General features: G+C 40.7%; 1 pseudogene; it reads right to left on the minus strand.

The window, feature by feature from the left end:
- Nucleotides 1–18,943, minus strand: part of LOC100511926 — a 43,105-nt pseudogene extending 24,162 nt beyond the window's left edge.

Genomic DNA, 26,478 nt, shown 5'->3' on the forward strand with positions numbered 1-26,478 from the left:
TGAGCAAAAGTTTATGAAATTAGAAGAAGCAGGTCTGTGCAGTAAATGACCAAAGCTTCCCTAAGAAATCAAAATTTAAAAAATGAAAAAAGAAAAAACTCACAAATGTAGAGAGTGGCTTTAAACAAACCTCCTATTTTCCAAAGCATATCTCCCACCCTCCTTACCGCCCTCATTCCCTCTCTCTACCCTCCACACCAACCACCCCCCTCTTTCTTTTAGGAAGCAAAGGTCTTCAAGCCAGGGTCAGACCTTTTGGTGCCTGTGTTCACTGGACTGCCCACTTCGTGGTGTAGTTTGAGATGAAGTAGAGGCTCTTGTCAACAGATGTCCCATTGAGTGTGGGCCTCTTTTCCTCTAAAGCATTTCTGATGGAAGGTTTGCTAGCATGGCAATATGTTCTACTTTGACTGAGTGCTTTTGACTGGGAAAGTGGAGATGGTTTAGAGGAATTCACAAGGGAGAAATGAGGCTACCTGTCAGTAAAACTGAAGCCCATTCTTAATGGGTACCCCCTTGGCCTCATGGTGCTCTTAGGAAATGTTACCTGTCTGAAAATTCATGAATTTAGAGGTGGTCTCCAACTCCCTTTCCCCTCCCCCCATACTTTTGTAATTTAATAATGTGGACTGTGACTGGGATCTCACTCCTGAATCTGAAAAGGCATCTCCAACCAATTGTAGCACTGTTTCATACTCAGTCTAGGTGTGGCCTCATCATCTCTAGGCTCAATGTTCCACAAAGCCAAAAACTATTTGTCAGACTTGGTATGAAAACTAAGATCAATTTTCTGTCCTGTACTCGTCACAGTTAGGCAGCCCCATCTGCAGGGATAGAAGAGACAAAGAGGGTGGGAATCAGCTGTCATTATATAGAACGCCCAAGTAAAGGAGCTTCATTTACTAAGTGCAGATAAAAAGTCAAGGAGAATAGGACCAACGTGGAAAAGCTCTTTTCTGGTTTGAATGATCAGGAATCACTGTTTTGACAATAGTGAGAATGTCTAATCTTTGTATTCAAGCCAAAAAAGCCATTTATACCAAAAGTAGTGATAGGCTGAGCATAATTAATACTGTATCTCAGGTCACTCCAGGTAACACTGCCACTGCATAGGAAAAATAAGGAAAGAAAGATATAAAAATCTTTCGCAAGTTTCCCACAAGAGAAATAAAAACCTATAATCACTGAAAATTTCTAATTTAATAAGGAAAGAAAGCAGATGAAAACAGGTTTATAGCTCATATCTGCCAAAGAGAATTAACTACTATGCACTTTAAAACTCTCCTTTCAGTGGGGAATTAGGTGCAATAAAGCCCAGCACATCTTGTCTCAACCATGAAATAAAATGATCATCTGCTTATCTATCATTTATTTCACACAGAGGGCTCACACCAATAGAGCTCTGATTTTATAGAGCTATGAAGGAAGATAAAACCCATAAAACATACTGTACATTTTTATAGTTTAAAGATTTGTCTCTCAGAAAGGTGAACCAAATATTTACAAACAAACCTATCTCATCTTTTGAGACTGATCTTTTTCACAATATGGTAATTCCCTGGGTATCTGGAGGTCAGAGTCCAGCAATGCTTTAGGCACTCGAGTATGATTATAATCAGAGCTTCCTTATTAAGATGAAAATATTCTTGGCACTATTGTCTAATAGCTGTTGAGTAGAGGCATCCCTGAGCTTACAGTAGAAAAAAATCATCAGCCCCCTTCCCTACTGAAGCAGGAGAAAAGGAGGGGACTTGAGGTCATAATCTAGGGTAGGAGATGTTGCTTCCCAAAAAGACAAACAGCCTCTCTCCTGGAATTGGCACTCACTTCGGGGAATTCTTTTGCTGAATCTTTGACTCTCTGAATTCTTTCTATTTGATGGAAATTCCCTCAATAACACTATCATCCAGGCACTGGAGAGATAACAAGGCCTCTCAAGTTGCTAATTATCTAGGAGGGAAAGAGACAAGTAAACAGATGATCCCAATACAGTCTGCTATGAGTGACAAAGAAGAGGGCACAAGCTGTGGTAAAGGATGCGGCAAGGTCAATCCTGTTAGGAGACAAATGGAATTGTGACAATTCTGTGGAAGGGGTCTCAAAAGATGCTTCAACATCACTGAAATGACGTATTACGTTGTATTAAATACGAATACTTTATATCTGTTAACAAAGTTGTGAAAATATAAACTACTCAATTTTAAAAATAATGAATAATTATTATGTTTTCTCATAAAACCATATAGGAAAGTATTACCTACAAGAAACCACACAACTTGACCCTACTGTCATCATTAATAGGTCTCTAATTCCTTCTCCTCTCCCTTCATAGGATTTCTATCCTGGAGAGGAAGGAGATCAGAAAATGTGATTAGAATGACAGAGGATAAGGAAAAAACGAGTTAAAAAATTACAAACAAGTGATAGTCATATGACTCAGCAATTCCACTCCTGAGTATACACCTCAAAGGAATTAAAAGCAGGGGCTTGAAGAGATATTAACATGTCCAGGTTCATAGCAGCATTGTTCACAACAGCCAAAAAGGTAGAAGCAACACAAGAGTCCATCAACAGGAGAATGGATAAACAAAATGTGTAACACACATACAAAGGAATATTACTAAGCCTTAAACAGGAAGGGAATTCCAACACAGGCACAACATAGAAGAACCCTGATGATACTATGCTAAGTAAAATAAGCCAAACACAAAGACATAAAAATTGTACGATTCTACTTATATATTAATGGCTAATTTTATATGTCAATTTGGCTAGGCCATAGTAGCCAGATATTTCATCAAATGGCCTGGATTCTGCTGGAATTTTTTTTTTTTTCCTTTGTCTTTTTGTCTTTTCTAGGGCGGATCCTGTGGCATATGGAGGTTCCTGGGCTAGGGGTCAAATCAGAGCTATAGCTGCCAGCCTACACCAGAGCCACAGCAACTTGGGATCCGAGCCGCATCTGCAACCTACACCACAGCTCATGACAACACCAGATCCTTAATCCACTGAGCAAGGCCAGGGACCGAATCCGCAACCTCATAGTTCCTAGTTGGATTCCTTAACCACCGTGCCATGACAGAACACCTGGAAAGTATTTTTTAAATGAGATTAAACCCACCATCATGTGAGTGGGCCTCATCCAATCAGGGGAAGGACTTAAGAGAACAAGGACTGACTTCCTCTGAGGAAGGAATTCTGCCTCCAGATTGTCTTCAGATTCAAACTGGAACATCAATTCTTCCTTGCCACCTCCCACCAGCTGGCCATAACAGCCCCCACAACCATGTGAGCCAATTCCTTAAAATAATCTCTCTCAATCTCATTCTTTCAACACACACACACACTCTACTGGTTCTGTTTCTCTAGAGAATCCTGAATAATATAATGAGGTGCCTAGAATAGTCAAATTCATGGAGAAAGAAAATAGAATGACAGTGGCCAGGAGCTTAGGGGAGTGGGGAATGGTGAAGTACTGCTTAATGGGCATACACTTCCAGTTTGCAAGGAAAAAAGACTTCTTAGGAGTCCCCACTGTGGCTCAGCAGGTTGAGGACCCAACATAGTCTTCATGAGAATGCAGATTCAATCCCTGGCCTGGCTCAGTGGGTTAAGCATCCAGCATTGCCACAAGCTATAGCATAGGTTGCAGATGCGGCTCAGATCTGGCATTGCTCTGGCTGTGGTATAGGATTGCAGCTGCAGCTCTGATGCAACCCCTAGCCCAGGAAGGTCCATATGCCACAGGTGGCCATTAAAAAAAAGATGAAAAAGACTTCTGTGGATAGAAGGTGGTGATGATTGTACAACAGTGTGAATTTACCTAATGATACTGAACACTACAGTCAAAAATGTTTAAGAAGGTAAATTTTATGTTATGTGTATTTTGCCACAATATAAAAAGAAAAAAAAAAAAAAACAGATGAAAGGACACTCACTCATAAAGAACATCAATCCAGAGACTGGAAGAAAATACCAAGAGCCAGAGTAGGGAATGAGCAAAGAGCCATATTCAAGGTATGCCATTGTGAAATTCCAGAACATCAAGATTAAAAATTATAAAAAGCTTTCAGGAAAAAAATAATATACATATATATATATAGTCATTTATAAATGTTTGGAAATTAGAATGACTAAATTAGACTTTTCAAAAACAATGATGGAATCTGGAAGCAACGTTTTTAAAACTCTTCAACCTAGATTTTTATACTTAGCCAAAGTATTAGTCAAGTATGAGAGTAAATTTAAGATTATTTTTAGGCTGAATTATGTTCTTTGCCAAAATGAGTAAAACAGGAAACAGACTTAGTATCCATGAAACAAGGATACAAAAGAGAGTGACAGAAAATATTCTCAGAGGATATCTGTGCAACAGGCCTAGAGATAAGGACAGGAAATGTGTGGGTTTATGGAAGGTCTCCAGAGACAAAGAGAACCTAGAGAATTATCTGATGAATTTGTCCACATGCAAAATTGTATTAAGAGAAGTTACATATATCTGCCTGAATGGTTGAAATTATCTCTCTTACTCCTCCCTCTGAAACAAAGTAGGAACCTTGCAAAGCCCATGGGGTACAAAAGCTTCTCTGTGCTCCTCATTTCTTATTTGTAGAAAAAGGCTTTAATATCCTAGGCCTTCCCTGAGTTCCAAAGAGCAGACTCAAGTAGTGACTAATTAGTGAAGTCAGAGAATGCAGTCAAGACACCATAGTTCCAAGTTCCCGTCGTAGCGCAGTGGAAAGGAATCCAACTAGGAACCATGAGATTGCGGGTTTGATCCCTGGTGTTGCCGTGAGCTGTGATGTAGGCCAGCAGCTGTAGCTCCAATTCGACCCCCAGCCTAGGAACCTCTATATGCCATGGGTGTGGCCCTAAAAAGACAAAAAAAAAAAAAAAAGAAAAAGTTCAGAGTCCTAATCCCTCTTCAAGGGATATATATAACAATATGATACATATCTTTGAGCTGTTCTTCAGGAACAAAGGCCCCCCCCCAGCCCCCTTCCCCCATCACACCCAGGTGGAAGATGTTGACTCTATGATGAGCATAAGCACAAAGAATCCAGGTTGTTTGGAACTGGTTGAAGCCTGCTGATTAAAATTCCTAAAACACTACCCCATTAACCTCACCACCAACCATTCAGAAGAAAGTCATGCACCCTGCAGCCCTCACCCCAAATGTTGCTTTTAAAGACCCTTCACTGAAAGCCACTGGGGAGTTTGCATCTTTTTAACATGAGCAGCCTGTTCTCTTTGATGGGCCTGCAAAAAACACTGTACAACTTGGTGTCAGTAAATTGGCTCTGCTGCATAGCAGGCAAGTTCAGTTTGGTAACCCTTCCCTCCCTTTCTCACTCTCTCTTCCTCGCTCTCTGCTTTTTCCTATGTATGCTTGTATATATATCTTGTATTTGTATATAAATAAATACAACTGTAAACATTTTTCTATATTTGCACGTACATAAAAACAAAACAAATGAGAGTTCCCGTCATGGCGCAGTGGTTAATGAATCCAACTAGGAACCATGAGGTTGTGGGTTCGATCCCTGGCCTTGCTCAGTGGGTTAACGATCCGGCATTGCTGTGAGCTGTGGTGTAGGTTGCAGACACTACATTGCTGTGGCTCTGGCGTAGGCCGGTGGCTACAGCTCTGATTAGACCCCTAGCCTGGGAACCTCCATATGCAGCAGGAACGGACCTAGAAAAGGCAAAAAGACAAAAAAAAAAAAAAAAAAAAAAAAGAAAGAAAGAAAAAGCAACACAATTATCAACTTCGGGATAAACAAAAAACCATACAGAAAATAAACACAAATAGAGAAAGTGAGCAATGAAATTAGGCTGAGGGAAAAACATTGCTTCAGTGTTAAATCCTCATTTCTCCTAATAGGAAATGAATACATAATGTGTAGAATTAATATATTATGACATTGCAGGAGTTTCCACTGCGGCTCAGTGGCTTAAGGATCTGGCCTTGCCACAAGCTTCAGCTTAGGTCACAGCTATAGCTTAGATTTGATCCCTGGCCCAGGGAACTTCCACGTGCTGCCAGTGGGGCTGAAGGAAAAAAAGTGTTTGCCTCAGGAAAATTGAACTGGGGATTAGGAAGTGGTGAATCCATAGGTTGATTTTTTTTTTTTTTATCTTAAAAGGCTTTTAGTTTTGTTTAAATGTTAAACCCAAATTAGAAAAATTAAAATTTTAAAATCATATGAGGACCATACACCTATTAAAAGAGCCAAAATTCAAAATTTCCTTCTTTCTCTATCAGGAACAACACAAGTGTTGGGCTTGGAGTTCCTGTCGTGGCCCAGCGGTAAAGAACCCAACTAGCATCCATGAGGACATGCGTTTGAAGCCTCTGGCCAAGACAAGAATTATGATTTACCAGACCCCTATCATCGCCCCATGGGTCTCATTGTAAAACTCCTTCCCTCACCTTGAGCAACCTGGCCTACTCCTTCCTGCCCCTACTAGGAAAGATATTGTGGCCCACTTCTCACCCCACCTCTACAGGGGCCTTATAAGCCCCAAACCAACCACAAGTGTATCTTAAAACCCTCTTTCCCCAACCAATCAGTGGGTCAGCAGGTGCATCTCTTCTCCCTGGGTTATTAAAACAGACATGACCACATGCTTGTTGTTGGCTCTCTCTGACTATTAGGAAGTCATCCCACTGTGCTTGCAATATCCGTCTCTTATTGTCAATAAACTCTTCCTGTCCACCTCCCCATGCTCAATAAACTCTTCTTTTCACCCCAAATACAAGTCCAGAAATAATTCTTGACCCCCCCACCCCCACGCACAGACCACAAGAAGTTAATCACCAGAGACAACTGTAGGGGCACAGTTGAATTTACATAACAAACCTTGCTGAAACTGACCTTTATTTTCCATTAATCTCTCTATATATTTGTCTTCCCAAAATTTGCCACCTTAGAAGCACAAAGCTCTTTTCCTTAGTCTTGTCACATCTCTAAAAATTCACTGTTCTTTCGTTAAGATGCTGTATAAGCTCAAGTTCTAGCACCCCTTAGAGTTTCTCATCTCTGAGGATTCCCATGTATATACACAGTGCATATGTTAATAAACTTATTTTTTTCTTCCTAATTTATCTTTTGTCAGTATAATTTATAGGCCCCAGATGGAGCCTATGGAGGACCTAGATGGGCAGAAAGAAAAAAGTTTTTTTTCCTCTCCCACAGTTACATATTGTATGATTGAACCAAATGACATTCTAGAAATGACAAGACTATGGAGACAGTAAAAAGATCAGTGGTTGCCAAGGGTTAGTGGAGAGAAAAGGATAAATGGGAGGGGCTTTTAGGACACTGAAACTTCTCTGTATGATACTATAACGGCAGATACGTAGCACTCACTATACATTTGTCCAAACCCACAGAATGTACAACACTAAGAATGAACCCTAATGTAAATAACGGACTTTGGGTGATAATGATGTTAAAGTAGGTTCATCTACTGTAACAAATGTACCACTGTGGTGGGGTATGTTGATAATGAAGGTTATGCATGTGTAGGGGCAGGTGGCGTATAGGAAATCTCTGTACCTTCTGTTCAATTTTGCTGTAAACTTAAAACTGCTCTAAAAATAAAGTGTTTTTTACATATGCTGCAAAAGGTACATCATGAAAAAAAAATTACATGGAAGTACTCTATTTGTGGTCTTTACATAGGAGAACATAACCAGGAGAAGCCAGTGGAGAATCGTGCCAAGAACAGAGACATGGGGGAGGTCCCATTGTGGTGCAGTGGAAACAAATCCGACTAGTAACCATGAGATTTCGGGTTCGATCCTGGACCTTGCTCAGTGGGTTAAGGATCCGGTGTTGTTGTGAGCTATGGTGTAGGCCTGCAGCTGTAGCTCCAATTTGACCCCTAGCCTGGGAATGTCCATATGCTGTGGGTGCGGCCCTAAAAAGCAAAAAACAAAAATGAACAAACAAAAAAAACCCAAAAAGAACAGAAACATTGGGAGCTTGGATCCAGCCTTGAGCTGCCACTTCACCATCTGGGTGTATCATGGGTAGATTAATTCCCTCTTTTGGGTCCATTTGCTTTCACTGAGGCTCTAAGGAGTCACACTAGGCTCATGTGCGTTTGATTAATCATGAGTCCCACAACAGGACATGTTGGAAAAAAATAATTGGTGGTCAAATAACCTTGGGAAGCACAATATAACTGAACAGTCTCTTGAAGACTCCAATCCACATTAACATTTTAAAGGGGGTGTGAAATCGTAAAGAAAACCTTGTTTTTTTTAACCCACTTCATAAATCTCTTGGACCATGTGTTTCCCTTACCATATTCTTCCTTTGAACCTATTTACAGGTCTCTAAACTTTTGTTTTGTGAAAAATATAGGGATATATCACCTCTCCTAGTCAATTCAGGTTACTATGGAAAAACACCATAAACTGGGTGGCTTACAGATAATAGAAATTTATTTCTCACAGTCTGGAGTCTCTAAGTCTGCGACTTGGATGCCAGCTTGGCCAGGTTCTGGTGAGATCCCTCTTCCAGGTCACAAACTGCTTATCCCTTTATTGAATCCTCAGATGGAAGAAAAAAAGGAAATTGTATTCCAAAGGCTCCAACTAATAATACCATCATATTGGGGGCTGGGATTCCAACATATGAATTTGAGGGGGACACAGTCTATAACACTACCCTAGGACAATTTCTAAGATAAACACTCTAAGATTCTTTCATTATATGATTCCATGGCAATACCCACACAATAGCTCTTGGATAGATTTGGGAAAATGTACAACTTAAAACATTTCTTTCTCTGATTTCTTCCTTCAGTGCTGTGAAATAGCTTTAGAAGAAGTCATTTAATATGAGGTTATGAATGTCATTTCAGAAATAAAATTCCCATAAAATGAATGATCACACAGCTTGAATCTATAGAATTGTTTCATATAAAACTTTTTATGTAGCATAAGTTACATAACAGATAAATGTCTTCTTATCTGAAAATGAATAGAACACACACACAAGGCACTGCCAAAGTGTCATTCAGCATTCTAACAAAGAATAGAACCAATTCAGTCCTTCTTAGGCATACAGCAAATCTTTCTCTCTTGATAAAAACAACTCTGAGTAAGGAAAATGTAACATATGACTTCATAGCTATAAACTAATTGTCTTACGAATTTATGAACAGAGCTGAGGCGCGCCCCTATATGTCAATGCCACAATGCAGAAAACATTGCTACTTAAACGCAGAAAGAGAGAACCTGATTAAAATGCAGTCGATAGGAAGTGTCCGTCATAGATCATAGAGTGCTGAGAGGAGCTCTTGCTTTAATGCCCTGCAAACTGTGGAAGCAGATGCTGTTATTGGCTCAGGAGAGTCATCAAGAAAACATAAATATGAAATAGCAGTTATGCAAGAATGTTTAGGGGCCATGTGGAAGCAAAGGGAGAAGGGGCTTCAAAGCATATCTATGAGGATAATACACAAGAGAGAAGTCTGAATTTATAACAGTCATCAGCTACAGAAGATGCTGGAGACCTTGACATCATTAGCAACAACTCTGCGTAGACCTTTCCCCTGTGTGAAATATTTATTGGTCAACTTATAGTCATTACTCCAGACTCTTCCAATTAGGATTACATGAAAAATCTAACCTGCCAGAATTAACATTCCATTGAGGTCTATCTTCCCAAAATCATCACCATAGCCAAGGAAGAAAAGAAAAAGGATCCCTATCCAGGTCAATTTAAAAATAAATAGCCATCTGCCACTGGCAAGGGAACTTCCTTGGTCTTTGAACAAAGAGACTATTCTAAAGCTGAGTACCTGCTGCAGCAAAGAATAAAAACCAAGCATCGGTTCAGGCTCTGGGGCTCAAAGTTATTAAAACAAAATAAAATATTTTCCACTTCATTAGGGTTAGTCAATGATCTTTTGTCCTCTTCAGATCTACAGACATACAATTAATTTGAAAATGACACTTGCTCTAAATTTTAACTTTCAGGGTAAAAAAAAAAAAATTACACATTCAGTTCTCAATAGAGACTAGAATAAACCAGCTTGATAAGATGGTTTCAAGCTTATCAAGCTGAAAAGTTACTAGATTCCTAGAACCCGGGTCGTTTGCATAGAGCTACGACCATGGTAGAGCTCTGCCTTGGGGCTGGCAGATGGGGTAGGGCCATCATCGCCCCAGCCTCTGCCTTGACATCATTAGCAACAACTCTGTGTAGATCTTTCCCCTGTGTGAAGTATTTATTGGTCAACTTACAGTCATTACTCCTGACTCTTCCAATTAGGATTACATGAAAAATCTATCTTCCCCAAATCATCACCATAGCCAAGGAAGACAAGAAAAAGGATCCCTTTTACCAAGTTGATAAAAATTGTCAAGCAGGAAAGAATATTGTTCCAGGTTAATGACTACAAAATAGAAACCAAAAAATAGAAAAATTAAAAGCAAGATACCAAGCTTTTACCACATGAGGCAGTTGCGTTTTCACTTCTAATGTGCCACATGGACCACCAGCCACCTCTTCTATACTACGAGGTACCATGGAATTGACCAGTGAGAGATACCAGTCAAAGTCTACTGACATAAGAATTTATTCCTATTACTGGTTAAGGTTTCACAGTACAGGGAATTCCAAGATCACAAGCTCCTTTGTCCAAGATCCATTGTGATTGTGGACGAACAATGCTGCCTGTCATTCAGTAAACAAAAGATGTTGTGGCCAAGAGGCCATCAGCCGCAGCAGTCACTCCCAGTGATGCAACCTGAAGGGATTCAGGATGAAGAAACACTGGCCCTATACAGTTAAGGAGCACACCAAAGGAATGACTTCAATGAGCCCAGGCTCTTGCCTCTTCCCATACTAATTTTAGTTCTTTTAGAAAGCACTAAATTCTTTAACTCAAGATGTTTGCTCTTATGATGTTCTACCTTGTTTTTGTTGCAAAAACTCCTATACATCCTGGTTCCTCCCTTACCACTTTGGAATAGCTCCTTAGAGCTGTCTGAGAGGCTGTAGCCCTGGTTGTCGTTTTCAGAAAGGACTCTCAACGTTTAGGCTGTGTGGTTTTGACATTGTTGTTTTTCAACCAACAGTGGGAACTGACTCTAGCACAGAGCAGGGCTCAATATGGAGCCCTTCTGGATCCACTGAGGCACAGTGTTAGGCTGTGGAGAAAACAGCATGTCAACACAAGCTCGGAGGCAGAGCCAGGGCACTACTTCATCCTTTGCAAAGATCTATGGCGAAAAAAAAAAAAAGGCATCACTGAAGCAACAGACAAGAGTCTATCAGGCTTTCCAAGATACTCAGCAACAGTACTCAGTGACAGCACCTAAACAAGCATCTAACAGGCTGACTGGACTTCCCACCTTGCTCTCTTCCAGGTGTTAAGACAAGACTGAAGCTTTGGTCCAAGCGTTCTTGAACAATTGGTAAGAGCAGAAAAAACCACAGGGGGAGAAATCTTATTACCTGACAAGTAAGGCATGCAAGGATAAAGAGTATGAAGTGATATTTTTCCTGAAGTTGGTGAAACAGGTCAGATTCATTTCAGAAAGATCATTTGAATTAAGAAACTATGAATATCTTACAGATGGCCAGCAAACACATGAAAAAATGCTCAACATCGCTGATTATAAGAGAAATGAAAATCAAAACTACCATGAGATACCACCTCACACCAGTCAGAATGGCCATCATTAATAAGTCCACAAATAACAAGTGCTGGAGGGGCTGGGGAGAAAAGGGAACCCTCCTACACTGTTGGTGGGAATGTAAACTGGTACAGCCACTATGGAGAACAGTTTGGAGATACCTTAGAAATCTATACATAGAACTTCCATATGACCCTGCAATCCCACTCTTGGGCATCTATCCGGACAAAACTCTACTTAAAAGAGACACATGCACCCGCATGTTCATTGCAGCACTATTCACAATGGACATGGAAACAACCCAAATGTCCATCGACAGATGACTGGATTCGGAAGATGGGGTATATATACACAATGGAATACTACTCAGCCATAAAAAAGAATGACATAATGCCATTTGCAGCAACATGGATGGAACTAGAGAATCTCATACTGAGTGAAATGAGCCAGAAAGACAAAGACAAATACCATGTGATATCACTTATAACTGGAATCTAATATCCAGCACAAATGAACATCTCCTCAGAAAAGAAAATCATGGACTTGGAGAAGAGACTTGTGGCTGCCTGATGGGAGGGGGAGGGAGTGGGAGGGATCGGGAGCTTGGGCTTATCAGACACAACTTAGAATAGAATTACAAGGAGATCCTGCTGAATAGCATTGAGAACTTTGTCTAGATACTCATGTTGCAACAGAACAAAGGGTGGGGAAAAAAATGTAATTGTAATGTATACATGTAAGGATAACTTGATCCCTTTGCTGTACAGTGGGAAAATAAAATAAATAAATAAATAAATAAATAAATAAAAAAGAAACTATGAATATCTAGTAACTGCTAATTTAAATAAAACTGCTTATCACTTTTAAACGACAGAAACTCGTAGTCAAACCCACCCAACCCCCATCCACATGAGGGAGGAAAAAAAGCCACCAATTTGAGAATTTCTAATTATTTTTCCCTTTTGGAAATACAGAGATGTCAATTTCAACATTATAACCAGGGCAAAAAAATTAAACACCATGAGTAAGAAAACTATCTTAATTACATGTTTCTCTTTGAAGGTTATTTTCACAGGACATGGCCTTGGTTCCTAAGGTCTTAGGAATCACAAACTCCCTGTGTTTCAATTTTGCTTCCAAAAGCAGATTTATATTAGCAGGAAACAAGTTAGCAACTATTATGAATATTCACAGAAATCTCTTGACTGTACAGAAAAACAAGACTGTGGGTCCAACGAATGTTTCTAGTGCTTTATCAAATTAGATTATTTGACCACTTTCAATGTCACAGCAAGCTCTGTCTCCCCCAGAAGCTGCAGGGTCGAAAGAACCTCTCGTTATCCTCTTTTTGAGCCTCCTTCATTAAACAGAAAGCCTTGCACTCATAGGTTTGTAAGCAAAAGGCAGACTGTAGATATTAATTTTACCAGTAGATATGGGGTGAGAAATGAATAGAATCTTAGATACAGATAAAAATAGAGTATGTGAAATAAGAGGAAAAAAACATTCATCTTTCATTTTACTAGGGTGGGAATTTTAAGATTTCTTTGGACGATATACAAATTAGATAACCCAGAAAAACATGTGTTCATGGCCTCTAAGCATTCTGAGAGACAGAGAGAGATCATAGGAAAAGATGGAGATTCCTCTCCTAGAATTTTAATTCATCGCTACTATCCATGATTGCTGGGAGAGGTTGTTTGTTTTGTTTTACTTTCAGAAAAGAGGATAAGAAGAGAAAGTTGTGAGTACAATTTACCTTTATTAGCTCTGCCTGTATGGATAACTTAATTCAAGCTCCAGAGGTGCAGCTTCATGGATAAAGATGGGGGAAAAAAAGCTATTGTCTTTATGTCTTCTGAATGGATGGTTTCCTCATTTCTCTCTCCTAACCTTAGGCATCCTGCAGCTACACCTCAGGAGCTCTCCACACATCCTTTTCACCACTGTCCCTATGACCAAATGGCTCAGTCTTACTTCTCCAAATTCACAAAGGAGAAAAATTCTTGACCCAGCTCATCTTTTCATGTGAGGCTATAGATCTTGGGAGCATTAAGTCATGTATTCCAGTCACACACCTGATGTGGAAGGACACAAGGTCCTGTTGTTGGTTGAACAATAGCAGAGAAAATTTCAACAGAAGGGGAAAAGGGGGAGAGCAAGCAACAATTAATACCTCTGGGATAACAACAAAATATTTTAAAGCTGTGATTAAAATATCTTAGAACTGTATTTAGAATGTATGTTTCTTGGGAGTTCCCGTCGTGGCGCAGTGGTTAACGAATCCGACTAGGAACCATGAGGTTGCGGGTTCGGTCCCTGCCCTTGCTCAGTGGGTTAACGATCCGGCGTTGCCGTGAGCTGTGGTGTAGGTTGCAGACGCGGCTTGAATCCCACGTTGCTGTGGCTCTGGCGTAGGCCAGTGGCTACAGCTCCGATTGGACCCCTAGCCTGGGAACCTCCATATGCCGCGGGAGCGGCCCAAGAAATAGCAACAACAACAACAACAACAACAAAAAAAGACAAAAAAAAAAAAGAATGTATGTTTCTCAGATTTCTTCACCACTTTTCAAAACTAAAAAAACTCTATAAGTTTCTTTTTGCACAACAAAGGCAACCATCAAAAAAATGAAAAAGCAACCCACAGAATCGGAGATAATCTTTGCCAATGTTGCAACAACGGTCTAATCTCCAAAATATATAAATAACTCATGCAACTCAACAGTAAAAAAACAAACAAAAATGGGCAGAAGACCTAAACAGATATTTCTCCAAAGAAGACATATGGATGGCCAGCAGGCATGTGAAAAAATGCTTAATATCACTAATTATTACAGAAACACAAATCAAAACTACTATGAGATTCCACCTCACACCAGTCAGAATGACCATCATTAGCAAGTCAAGAAAATAACAAATGCTGGAGAGGGTGTGGAGAAAAAGCTGCTCTCCTCTACTTTCGGTGGGCATATAAATTGGTACAACCACTATGGAAAACAGTATGGAGGTACTTCAGAAAACTACATATACAACTATCATATGATCCAGCAATTCCTCTGCTGGGCATATATCCAGACAAAGCTTTCAGTGAAAAAGATACTTGCACCCCTATGTTCATAGCAGCACTATTCACAACAGCCAGACATGGAAACAACCTAAAAGTCCATAGAAAAATGAATGAATTAAGAAAACGTACATATATACAATGGAATATTACTCATCCATAAAAAAACTAATGCTATTTGCAGACTCATGGATGGAACTAGAGACTCTCATACTAAGAGAAGTAAACCAGAAAGAAAAAGACAAATACCATATGATAACACTTATTTATGGAATCTAAAATATGGAACAGATGGTCCTATCAAAAAATAACAAAAAGACAAGCAAACAAAAAATAGAAACAGATCGTGGCCAAGAAGAGCAGACTTGGGGTTCCAGGCAGGGGGGAAGGGGTGGGAGTGGGATGGATGGGCATTTGGAGTTTTGGGGGATGCAAACTTATATTTGGAATGGATGGGCAATGGGGTCCTACTGTACAACACAGGGCAATGTGTGTGACTGAGTCTCTTTGTTGTACAACAGAACTTACCCAAACATTGTAAATCAACTATACTTTATAATAATAAAATAAAATAAGCACATGTAATAAAAAAGAGCCTATAAGCTTTGTTTTACATTTCTGCAAAATTTTAAAAAACAGTAATATTTACTGATAGCTTACTATATGTCAGGCACTGTTCTAAACTCATGACATAGATGTGTCATCTAAGCCTCAAAACAGCACCATGAGTTAGATACTATTATAATACCTATCGTACAGATGAGGAGGCTGAGGCTGGAAACAGTCATGTAACTTTCCTAAAATCATACAGGTAATCAGTGATAGGGCTAGGGAGTCTGTTAACTACTCTAACATGTATACAAAGAGAACAGTTAAGACTACTCTGCTTTCAGGAACTTCACATATAAGAATTAAGAAAAGCCATATGTTGCATTGTGCTATTAATTTTGGCTTAGATATAGAAACATTTAATAAAAGCATAATGTTGAACCTCCTGATATATAATTCCTTCATTCATTTAACAAATACTTATTTAATGCTTACATTGTGCTATACCTTATTTTAAGTATCCACAGTGACAGCCAAGTGCTCGATACCATTCGCCAAAAGGGAAATTTAAAGGTTGACAATAACAAGGATGTGGAGCAACTGGAATTCTAACTTATTCCTGGTATGAATGTAAAATGCTACAACCTCTCTGGAAAACTTGGTAGTTAATAACAAACTATTGAAGTTCCCGTTGTAGCTCAGCGGTAACGAACCCAACTAGTATCCATGAGGACATGGGTTCAAACCCTGGTTTCGCTCAGTGGGTTAAGGATCTGATGTTGCTGTGAGCTGCAGTGTGGGTGACAGACACGGCTTGGATCTGGTGTTGCTGTGGCTGTAGTGTAGGCCAGCAGCTGCAGCTCCAATTTGACCCCTAGACTGGGAACTTCCATATGCCATGAGTGTGCCTCTAACTAAAAAAAAAAAAAGGTTAAAAAATTACAAACAACTATTCTATGACTCTGTAATATTACTCCTAAGTATATATATCCTAAAGACATTAATATATAGCTATAGATCCACCCACAAAGACTTATATAATATTTATAGCATAGCAAATATAAGCTACTTAAGTCATGATGTACAGATTGATAAATCTTTACAAACATCTGAGAAACCCATGTTTTTTTCTTCTCAATCATTAACCTCCCAAAAGTTATTACTATCCTGACATCAAAGGTGATAGATTAGTTTTACCTGTTTTTGATTTTTCTATGAATAGACTCACTATGTACCCTTTCTGTGTCTTGCTTCTGTTACTCAATTTAGTGTTTGAGACTCACAATATTATGGTTTGCACATTTTTGCTTCTGTACAGTATTCCAATATATAGTTACACATTTGGTCACTTTCCAGAAAAACTACAGAGTAAAAGGAATATCCAGTTCTGTAAGATACAGAGTCCCAACTGACACCAGTATGAAGAAAACCAAAATGCTGTCATGTGCACTGCTCTTTAGGGTTGACGAATACAGAAGCATAGCTCTAAACTACCTCCAATTTGCCAAAGAGGCCCACACTCTACTCATTTTGCTGGCCTCTGAGTGTAGAAAAGTGATAGATATATTCAGCAGCTGAAAATTACATGGCTCTCTGACCTGCAGAGTAAGAGTCACCATGGTGGGAAAGGTCCAGCAGAAGCTCCTAAAACTGCCTCTGTGTTTCGTTCCACCCTCTGGGAGGTTCCTCCTAGTCATCATTCTTAGCCACACCTGAAGGAGGACTGGGTCAAACCCCAGTACTGAGCAGGTTTCTCAGGTTGCTTCCTGCCCATGGAACGTTCAGGACTCAGGATCGCAGTTAAGCTTAAGTCAGTCACAGCTTTTTTGATCAGGTGTGTGGCTCCTTTGCTCAATTAACTTCTTTTATTAGGGTCTCCCATCTTCTGATTCCTGTTCTATATCCCTCGTTTTATTTTTCTTTTTCAGGAAGAGTTCTCAGAACCACTACATTCCTTTGCTTTCTTGCCCTCAAGACTCTCTCATGTAAATTAATTGCATGTGCATTGTTAATAAGTCTTCAGAGGGAGCACCTGACGTTTAGTCTGTTTTCCTTAAATCAACAGAGGGATTTACTGGTCAAGACAATGTAGGTAGATGCTTGCTCTAAAACATCTTACTTCACTCCACTGTTTTAACGTGGAGAATTTATCCCTTGACACAAGACTGAATTTTAATCAGCTTTGAATGCTCAGAAGCCTTTTTAGTATTGGCCTTTTCTAGTTGAGATTGAGAAGCAATTGTCTCTTTCAAGAGTAAGTCTCTGAATTTGAAGACTTTCTCTGCTCCTTTTCATTCTTGATTGTAAATTTAACAATTCTTTACTTTCATCTTTTTTTGAATAATACTTTGCAAATGCAGCCAACAGAAACCTACATAAGCTTCTAACATTGTTTTCCAATCTCACTCCCTAGAGCTAAACTTTATTAGACACATGTCTGCAAAGTTATCACAGGGGATAGTTTTATCAGCTGGTTCACCACAGCATAATATGGATGACCAGCCTCCAAAGCTCATCCACACCCTAGGAACTGTTAAAGAAAAATTATTCACAATACTTGTCGTGATGGTAAGATGGACCTTATTCAGGGGATCTACTACAATAGAGTTGTAGGCGAACAAAATTTGCCGGGACCCTCAAAATGTCTCCTTGGCATGCAGATTATTTCCAGCTGAAAACAATTAAGGCCCAAAAGGCTCAGGAACAAACTCTGACCTCCCCTCTGCCTAAAAGAATTTAGAGGGCCTGTTCCTGGAATAGTACCATCACCAGAGATACCTGCATTCTGTCATGTGCTGCTTTCCCAAAAATCTATTATATTAACAGAGGGTCTTACAATAAATTCTACCTCACAAACTATTTTTTACCTATGAAAAACACCCTGGCTTAAAAACAAAAGGACTGTCCCACAGGTCTTTCGTCCCACACCAACAGCAGGCCCATATGGTAACCCTCCTTCAAACTCATCTACGGTGCTTACAGAGGGGGCCTGTAGGCCCAGGAGGCCGGTCAGGGTGGGGAGGGTAGCCCTGCCCAGCAGGCCAGGAGGGCCCGGTGCCCAAGGGCTGCTGCTCCAACGCGAAGTGAGCAGTGAGCTTTAGGGGTTGTGAGACTCACCATGCAGATGCAGGACATGTAGGAACAGACTGCGCTCGGAGCAGAGACGTCGTGCGAAACGACACGCAGAGCCACCCCCAGCCACCCCGCTCCAAAACCGAGTTACCTATTTCCCTGAGGCCGCACCTCTCGGGAACTCTTCGTCTTTGCCATCCTGGTGGGGCCTGTAAGTCCGCTGAGGAGAGACACGCGGGAACCTGACTCCCACAGAGCCCTGTGAGGCCCGTTAGGTCTGTCTTCCCTGCACAAAGATACAAGGGGTCAGGGCCTTCACGTCTCTGCAACAGGAGCTCAGCGCGGGTAACCCGGCAACTCCAAAAAGACCGCCTGCTAGGCTGAGGCAGCCTTCCAGCCTTCCTTCTCCCCGTCCCAGAGGCCCCAGACGCCCCAAACGCCCCAGGGCACCTGCGCGCAGAAGCGCTGCGCAGGCGCGTGCTGCTCTCACAAGGTATCCCGGCTCCCTGGGGTTGGTCTGGGTTCCAAGGCCTGGAGGAATAGTCGCGGTGACAGAAGGGGACTTCTAGAGGACACAGTGTGCTGCTAGGGTCCATCCTGCTCAAAAAGTAAGCAAACAAACGAATAACAATAACAAAAATGTATATGCACTGAGTTAAGAAATCAGAGGATATGGGTTCAGGTATCCTCATTACTCAAGGGGGAGAGCAGGGTAGTTCACACAACCTAGAAACTCTCTTTTCTAAATAAATATACTTCCCAGGGCATCTTAACCTAGGAAACAATCACAGATTGTGAATCTCCCTTCTAAAAAATCCTCAAAGATAGTCCTCATTACTGAAATTCAGGTAGCAATCTGGTCCTATCTCTTAGCATTACTCTTAACATCACTTCTGGTGGTAGTGTTCCCATATTATTGACAGTGTCATCCACAGTTTCCCTAAATCCAAGTTCACAATAATAAAGTGAACAAAGAAAAAAGCAAATACCTTCCTTCCTCCCCAACCCCATCATGTCTTTCGGGTTTGTTTTGTTTTGTTTTGTTTTGTTTTTTGTCTTTTGTCTTTTTAGGGCAGCACCAGCGGTATATGGAGGTTCCCAGGCTAGGGGTCTAATTGGAGCTGTAGCTGCTGGCCTACACCACAGCCACAGCAATGCCAGATCAGACTGCATCTGCGACCTACACCACAGATCACTGCAACACGGGATCCTAAACCCACTGAGCGATGCCAGGGATTGAGCCCACAACATCATGCTTCCTAGTCAGATTTGTTTCTGCTGCACCACAACAGGAATGCCATCTTTTGGTCATTTAACAAAGCTTCCTTGTAACCCAAGTGATAGATCATACCCCAAAATGGTTTAAAAAAAATCCTTACAGCTCTCCTTTATCTCTCTTTTCCTACTCTAGGAATTAGGCCCAATTTTCCCTTGAGCCAGGTCAAAAGTCCACTTAAGTGTTATTGTCCTATAATATGCTCAGAACAGAAGTTCTTGTCGTGGCACAGCAGAAACGAATCTGACTAGGAACCATGAGGTTGCAGGTTCCATCCCTGGCCTTGCTCAATGGGTTGAGCATCTGGCGTTGCTGTGAGTTGTAGTGTAGGCTGCAGACAGCCTCGGATCTCGAGTTGTTGTGGCATAGGCTGGCATCTGTAGCTCTGATTAGACCCCTAGCCTGGGAACCTCCATATGCCATGGGTGCGGCCATTAAAAATATGTGTGTGTGTGTGTGAGTGTGTGTGTGGCAAGCCCTCCTCAGTGTCTATAATTAAGTTTGTACAGAGACATGGCCTCTGCTTAGCATGAGTTCTTTATCCAATCTGGCTTAATGCCTGAATGTTGGTTTTTCACTGCTAAAGGATGCTGAAGGCAAGACTTCAGATATTTCCTCATCGAGTCCCAAACTCTTCCCATGAGGCTTACCAGATGTGTTTGAATCCTTACTGAGTAGCCACCTCTTAGGCTTTCATGCTTTTGAGCATGTTGTACATAGCTATAAAATGAAGATGGTTAAGCCATAGAATGAAATCCAAAAGGTGGAAAACACAGACTTCCTCATCCACTGTTTTTCAGAATGCTGCCCACAACCTATTGGTGACCTGAAAGATCAAATTAGTGGCTTCCAACCAGCATTTTTTAATAAATGGAATGGGGGTGCGGGGGTGGAACTGTGCTAGCAAAGTGTATGACTTTTTTCATGAAACTGTTTCAGCTGTGAGTTTCTTACTAACTGACTGACATGGTCTTTTTAAACAATGTAAGATCTATGGGTCTCAAATTATGGTCTCTACACCATGGGTGTCAGCTGTTATCTGGGAATTCATTAGAAATGCAGATTCTTGGGCCTCACGTCAGACCTGCAGAATCAGAACCTTTAGGGGTGGGGCCTGACATTCAGTGTTTTAAAAAGCCTCTAAGGGAGTTCCCTTCGAGGCTCAGCGGTTAACGAACCCAGCTAGGATCCATGAGGATGCGGATTCAAGTCCTGGCCTCACTAAGTGGGTTAAGGATCCGGGTTGCCATGAGCTGTGGTGTAGGTCGCAGACACGGCTGAGATCTGGCATTGTTGTGGCTGTGGTGTAAGCCAGCAGCTGTAGCTCAGATTCAACCCCTAGCCTGGGAACTTCCATATGCCTCTGGTGCAGCCCTAAAAAGGAAAAAACAAACAAACAAAAAACCAAACCTCCAGAGAGTTTTGATACACACACACACTTGAAAACCACTGTAATCTAAATAATTTAGCCTTTATCAAGCAGAGGAGAGATCTGGGGTCTAGAGAAAATGTGACTCTTTTCTCCTAGTATAAGATTACATAGATAGCTGGCATTCTAGGCACATAAGAGAGAAGCTAATTATCACACACAGTGGATGCTTTAAGCCATTAGCACTTAATTCTGTCTTGGAAGCATTTGAGAATGGCTGGTCCAGAATGATGTCCCAAGTTTCTCTTCAGAGTCAAATTTATGTGTCTACCTAAATTCTCCAAAACAGGAAGTAATCTAACACAAAGATTTGAATATGACTGTTTCAGCTCAAACATAAGTATATAAAATAATAAAATTAACATAAATATAGTATCTTCTTATTGTGTTTAAAAAACAATGATCCTATTGTGATAATAAAGAAATTAAGTATATAACTGTTATCAAGAACTAGAAACTAAGATTTGCTGAGGACATCCTAAATCAGCCTCAAGTTCACTTATCTAATCATAATGTCATGTTGACAGGCTCTCCCTAGCAGAGTAATTTAGAGCCTTTATCCTGCATTAGCCCTGTTTTTTTCACAACACACTCCCAGTCAGTAGCATTTCTCATTAAAATGCTATGATTCCCAGGGAGTTCCCCTTGTGGCTCAGCAGTAACAAACCCAACTAGTATCCATGAGGATGTAGGTTCAATCCCTGGCCTCTCTCAGTGGGTTAAGGATCCGGCATTGCTGTGGCTGTGGTGTAGGGCGGCAGCTGCAGCTCCAGTTCGACCCCTAGGCTGGGAACCTCAATATGCTGCAGGTGCAGCCCTAAAAATAAAAAAAAATAAAAAAGCTATTATTCTCATGGGGACTTTTCTCAGGGAGAGACAGGGAGAGCTTGAAAAGTCTCCTTGAGGATTCTAACCCCCTACACCAAAATGTTTCACTCCTCTAGGATAAAAGACAAAGTTGCTAATAACAATCTAAGTCAGTGGAGAACATATCATCCTACAAGAATAGACTAGTTTTAAATAGCCATTGACTGAGTTCCAGGATGATCCAAGAGCTCAGAGTGTAATTCATTGTTGTATACTTATTTAGTCCCTGCAAAGAATAGCTTTATTCTTTTAGAAGAAAGCAAAATCTGGTCATGAGAAAGGAAAATTTCCTGTCAATAAAGTAATCAACAGTTTTATGCCTATTATGTATGCATCAATGTACTAAGAAATATGTAGGACATGGATGGCAACTGGATGGATAAGATCAGAACATATTAAATAAGCAACATAAACTATAACATTAATAAATTTTAAATCATGAAGGACTAATTATAAAACCACCTGAGGTGGTCTTAAGAAAAATTAATTCCTAAACCCAACCTCAGAAATTTTGATCCAAGAGTATCAGAGGCAGGATCTGGGATGAGGTCCGGGGCCCATATAAGTTTTCCAGATGGTTATGATCGTCAGGCTTGACACATTAGAAATCCAGAAGAGGAAAATTAATTTTAATCAGTGCAGTCATGGGATACCTCTGTGGCACAGTAAAGCTGAACACAGCCTTGAGCACAGGGCAGAATTAAACAAAGCAACAGAGAAACCAGAGGACATCTGTGCACTTGCCTAAAGCAGGAATGCTGTCTGGGACAAGATGCTAAGAAGGAAGCTTTGGGAGGTATAGAATGAGTGCCTTAGGCAGTCAGAGAAGGCTTCCCCCACCCTGAGTCTTAAAAGATTGGGCCAGAGGAATCTGTCTAAAGGGAGGATAAGAGAAAGAGGATTTCAAGCAGAAGAGCAACTTATACAAAGTATAGAGATGTTGAGGGCAAGATGTGTTAAGTGAATAGCAAAAGTTCCATGTGACTAGTGAAGGGGGTCAGACTGTGCCACTCCAAAAATGCTACTTTGGGAGTCTTCTTGTGCCCATGGGTCAAGGAGCCAGCACTGGCACTGCAGTGGCTCAGATCTCTGCTGTGGTGCAGGTTCAATCTCTGGCCCAGGAACTTCCACATGACATGGGCATGGCCAAAAAAGATGCTACTTTGGCATTTGCACAAAGAATGCCACCTGTCATATCAGCAAACAAAGGATGTCAGCCACTGCAGTGGCCCCACCACCACTAACAACAGTGTACCCTGAGGGAATTCAGGATGGAAAAGAACAGGATTCTGGTCCTAGATAGTTTACCTGCATTTCAAAGGAATAATTTCATTAAGCCCAGACTCGAATCTTCCATACATAGAAAAGCACTAATTTCATTAACTTGAGGTGTTTGTGTTACCTTTAATTAATAGAAATCATTTGATTTTTTTTACCAAAACTCCTACATATTCTGCCTCTTCCCTGACCTCTTAGAGCTGCGAGCAGCAGTCCCTCAGAGCTTTTGAGAGGATATCTCCCAGGCTTAAGTCCTCAGCAAGTCTACTAAAAAAAAAAAAAACAAAAAAAAAACTCTCAAATTTTAGGCTGTGAAATTTTTTTTCAGGCTACAGGCATAGATTATTTTGAGATAAAGGCAATCAAGAATCAACAGATGCAGGAGTTCCCGTCATGGCGCAGTGGTTAACAAATCCGACTAGGAACCATGAGGTTGCGGGTTTGATCCCTGCCCTTGCTCAGTGGGTTAACGATCCGGCGTTGCCGTGAGCTGTGGTGTAGGTTGCAGACTCAGCTCGGATCCCAAGTTGCTGTGGCCCTGGCATAGGCTGGCAGCTACAGCTCCAATTAGACCCCTAGCCTGGGAAACTCCATATGCCACGGGAGCAGCCCAAGAAAAGGCAAAAAGACAAAAAAAAAAAAAAATCAACAGATGCAGAAAGAAGTCTTCTCAGAGCTTCCATTAAATGACTAAGAGCAGAAACTTCTAAGAAGCTAGGAGTGTCATAAATCTCCACTATGGGGGAGTTTTATGGCCATGAAGAAGAAAGAAAGTTGGCACTGAAATGTCTGCACAAACAAACCTTACTAAAATAACCCTGATCTTCCATTAGTTTCCCCACATATTTACCTTCCCACAATTTACCAGCCCTGGAAACTCAACCTCCCTTCCCTTTGTTGAGTCACTTTACAATGTATCACTCTTTATTAAAGTGGCAATGTAAACTCTGAAGTCCAGCCTTCTCTTTGGGGTTTTCACTTTATTTCTGTGAAACACCATGAAAATTAATAATAGCAACAACATCAATAAAAATGTATATGCCTTTTCTCCTGTGAAACTGCCTTTGTCAGTTTAATTTGCAGACCCCATTCATAAACCTAAAAGGATAGAAGAAAAAATTTTCTTCCTCCATAGTAGAATGGGCAGAGGAGGAAAAAGCAAGGGCCTATGAAAGGTAGAGTAGAAGAAGCGGTCAACATGATTAAGAAGAATAAAATTGAAATTCTCAAGCCCTCAAGGAAAGTAAATCTCTGGTTGTACATGCATATGAAATATTGTGTGAACGATGGGATACAGAAAGCACAAAGAACTAATAGATTCATGTCCGGTCTAGAGGAGGCAGCCATCTCAAGCCAAACCAATTTCTGCCTTGTTGGGCCTGAAAGGCCTTGTACTGCCAAGTCATCTGATTTATGTTTTCCAGAAAAACCAGAAGTCCAGATTTTTAGACAATGTATCCAAACTTTTAAGTAATGATTCAAAATTCTTCATACTATTACTTAGGCCAAATAAAACCATGCAACTTTTGGCCTGATATGAATGCTAGTTTGTCACATCTGGGCTAGAGTCTAACAAGCTCTTACTGCATCCAAATTAGACCAGTGTCTATCTTATTCGTTATGTGCCAAAGTCGTGGGTTGGCAGAACATGGCTGCTAGGCTGAAGATTTGGGAAAGAATGGAAATCAAAGAGTTCCCGTGGTGGCGCAATGGTTAACGAATCCAACTAGGAACTATGAGGTTGCGGGTTCTGTCCCTGCCCTTGCTCAGTGGGTTAAGGATCCGGCGTTGCCGTGAGCTGTGGTGAAGGTTGCAGAGGCAGCTCAGATCTCATGTTGCTGTGGCTCTGGCGTAGGCCGGCAGCTACAGCTCCGATTCGACCCCTAGCCTGGGAACCTCCATATGCTGCAGGAACAGCCCAAGAAATAGCAAAAAGACAAAAAAAAAAAAAAAAAAAAAAAAAATCAAGTTTGGAGCTTTTATTCTGGAAAGACCTGTTCATGTCTGTATATATCTATATGATATATATATATATACTCCTCAATTTAAACATAGACAAGATATTACTCTCAAACCTTGTAATATTCTTCAAAAATTGCCAGGGCTCAGAAAATATACTAACATAGCCAGAAACATGATTCGAAAAAAAGGATTCTTTATTAATGAATAGGCATACCTTTTTCTATTATGCTTCACTTTATTGCACTTCCTGTTTTTACAAAGTGAAGGTTTGTGGCAACCCTGCCTCAAGCAAGTCTATCACCATTTTTGGTGCTGTTGGCACCATTTTTTCCAACAGCATTTGCTCCCTTTGTGTCTCTGTGTCACATTTTCGTAATTCTTGCAATATTTCAAACTTTTTTGTTATTATATATATAGTGGGGGGGTTGGGTTGTTTTGTTTTGTTTTTTTAGGGCCACACCTGTAGCATAAGGAACTTCCCAGGCTAGAGATCGAATCAGAGCCAGCCTACACCACAGCCAGAGCCATAGCAACGTAGGATCCGAGCCATATCTGTGACCTACACCACCACAGCTCACAGCAATGCAGAATCCTTAATCCATATAGCAAGGCCAGGGATCAAACCCATATCCTCATGGATACTAGTTGGGTTTGTAACCCGCTGAGCCACAATGGGAACTCCCCGTTATTATTATATTTGTTAAGGTGAACTGTGATATATATATCTTTGATATTACCATTATAATTGCTGTGGGGCACAATAAGCTGCACTCATATAAGACAACAAATTTAACAGATAAATGTGTATGTTCCAACTGCCCCCACTGACCAGTTGTTCCCTGTCTCTCTCTCCCTCCTCAGGCCTCCCTGTTCCCTGAGACACAACGGTATTTAAATTAGGCTAGTTAATAATCCTACAATGGCCTTTAAGTGTCCAAGTGAAAGGAAGTGTCACACATCTCTCACTTTAAATCAGAAGCTAGAATTGATTAAACTCAGCAGGGAAAGCATGTGCAAAGCTGAGAAAGGCCGAAGTTTAGGCTTCTTGTGTCAAACAGCCAAGTTGTAAATGCAGAGGAAAAGTTCTTGAAGGAAATTAAAAGTGCTACTCCAATGAACACCTGGATGATAAGAAAGTAAGATAGACTTATTTCTGATTTGGAGAAAGTTTTAGTGATCTGGGTAGATCAGACCAGCTGCACATTTCCTTAAACCAAAGCCTAATCCAAAGCAAGGCTCTACCTCTCTTTAATTCTATGAAGAAGGTACCAAAGAAAATTTTGAAGCTAGCACAGGTTGTTTAAAGAGGTTTAAGGAAA

The sequence above is a fragment of the Sus scrofa genome, chromosome 3 (assembly GCF_000003025.6).
Source record: "Sus scrofa isolate TJ Tabasco breed Duroc chromosome 3, Sscrofa11.1, whole genome shotgun sequence".
NCBI classification, from domain to species: Eukaryota; Metazoa; Chordata; class Mammalia; order Artiodactyla; family Suidae; genus Sus; species Sus scrofa.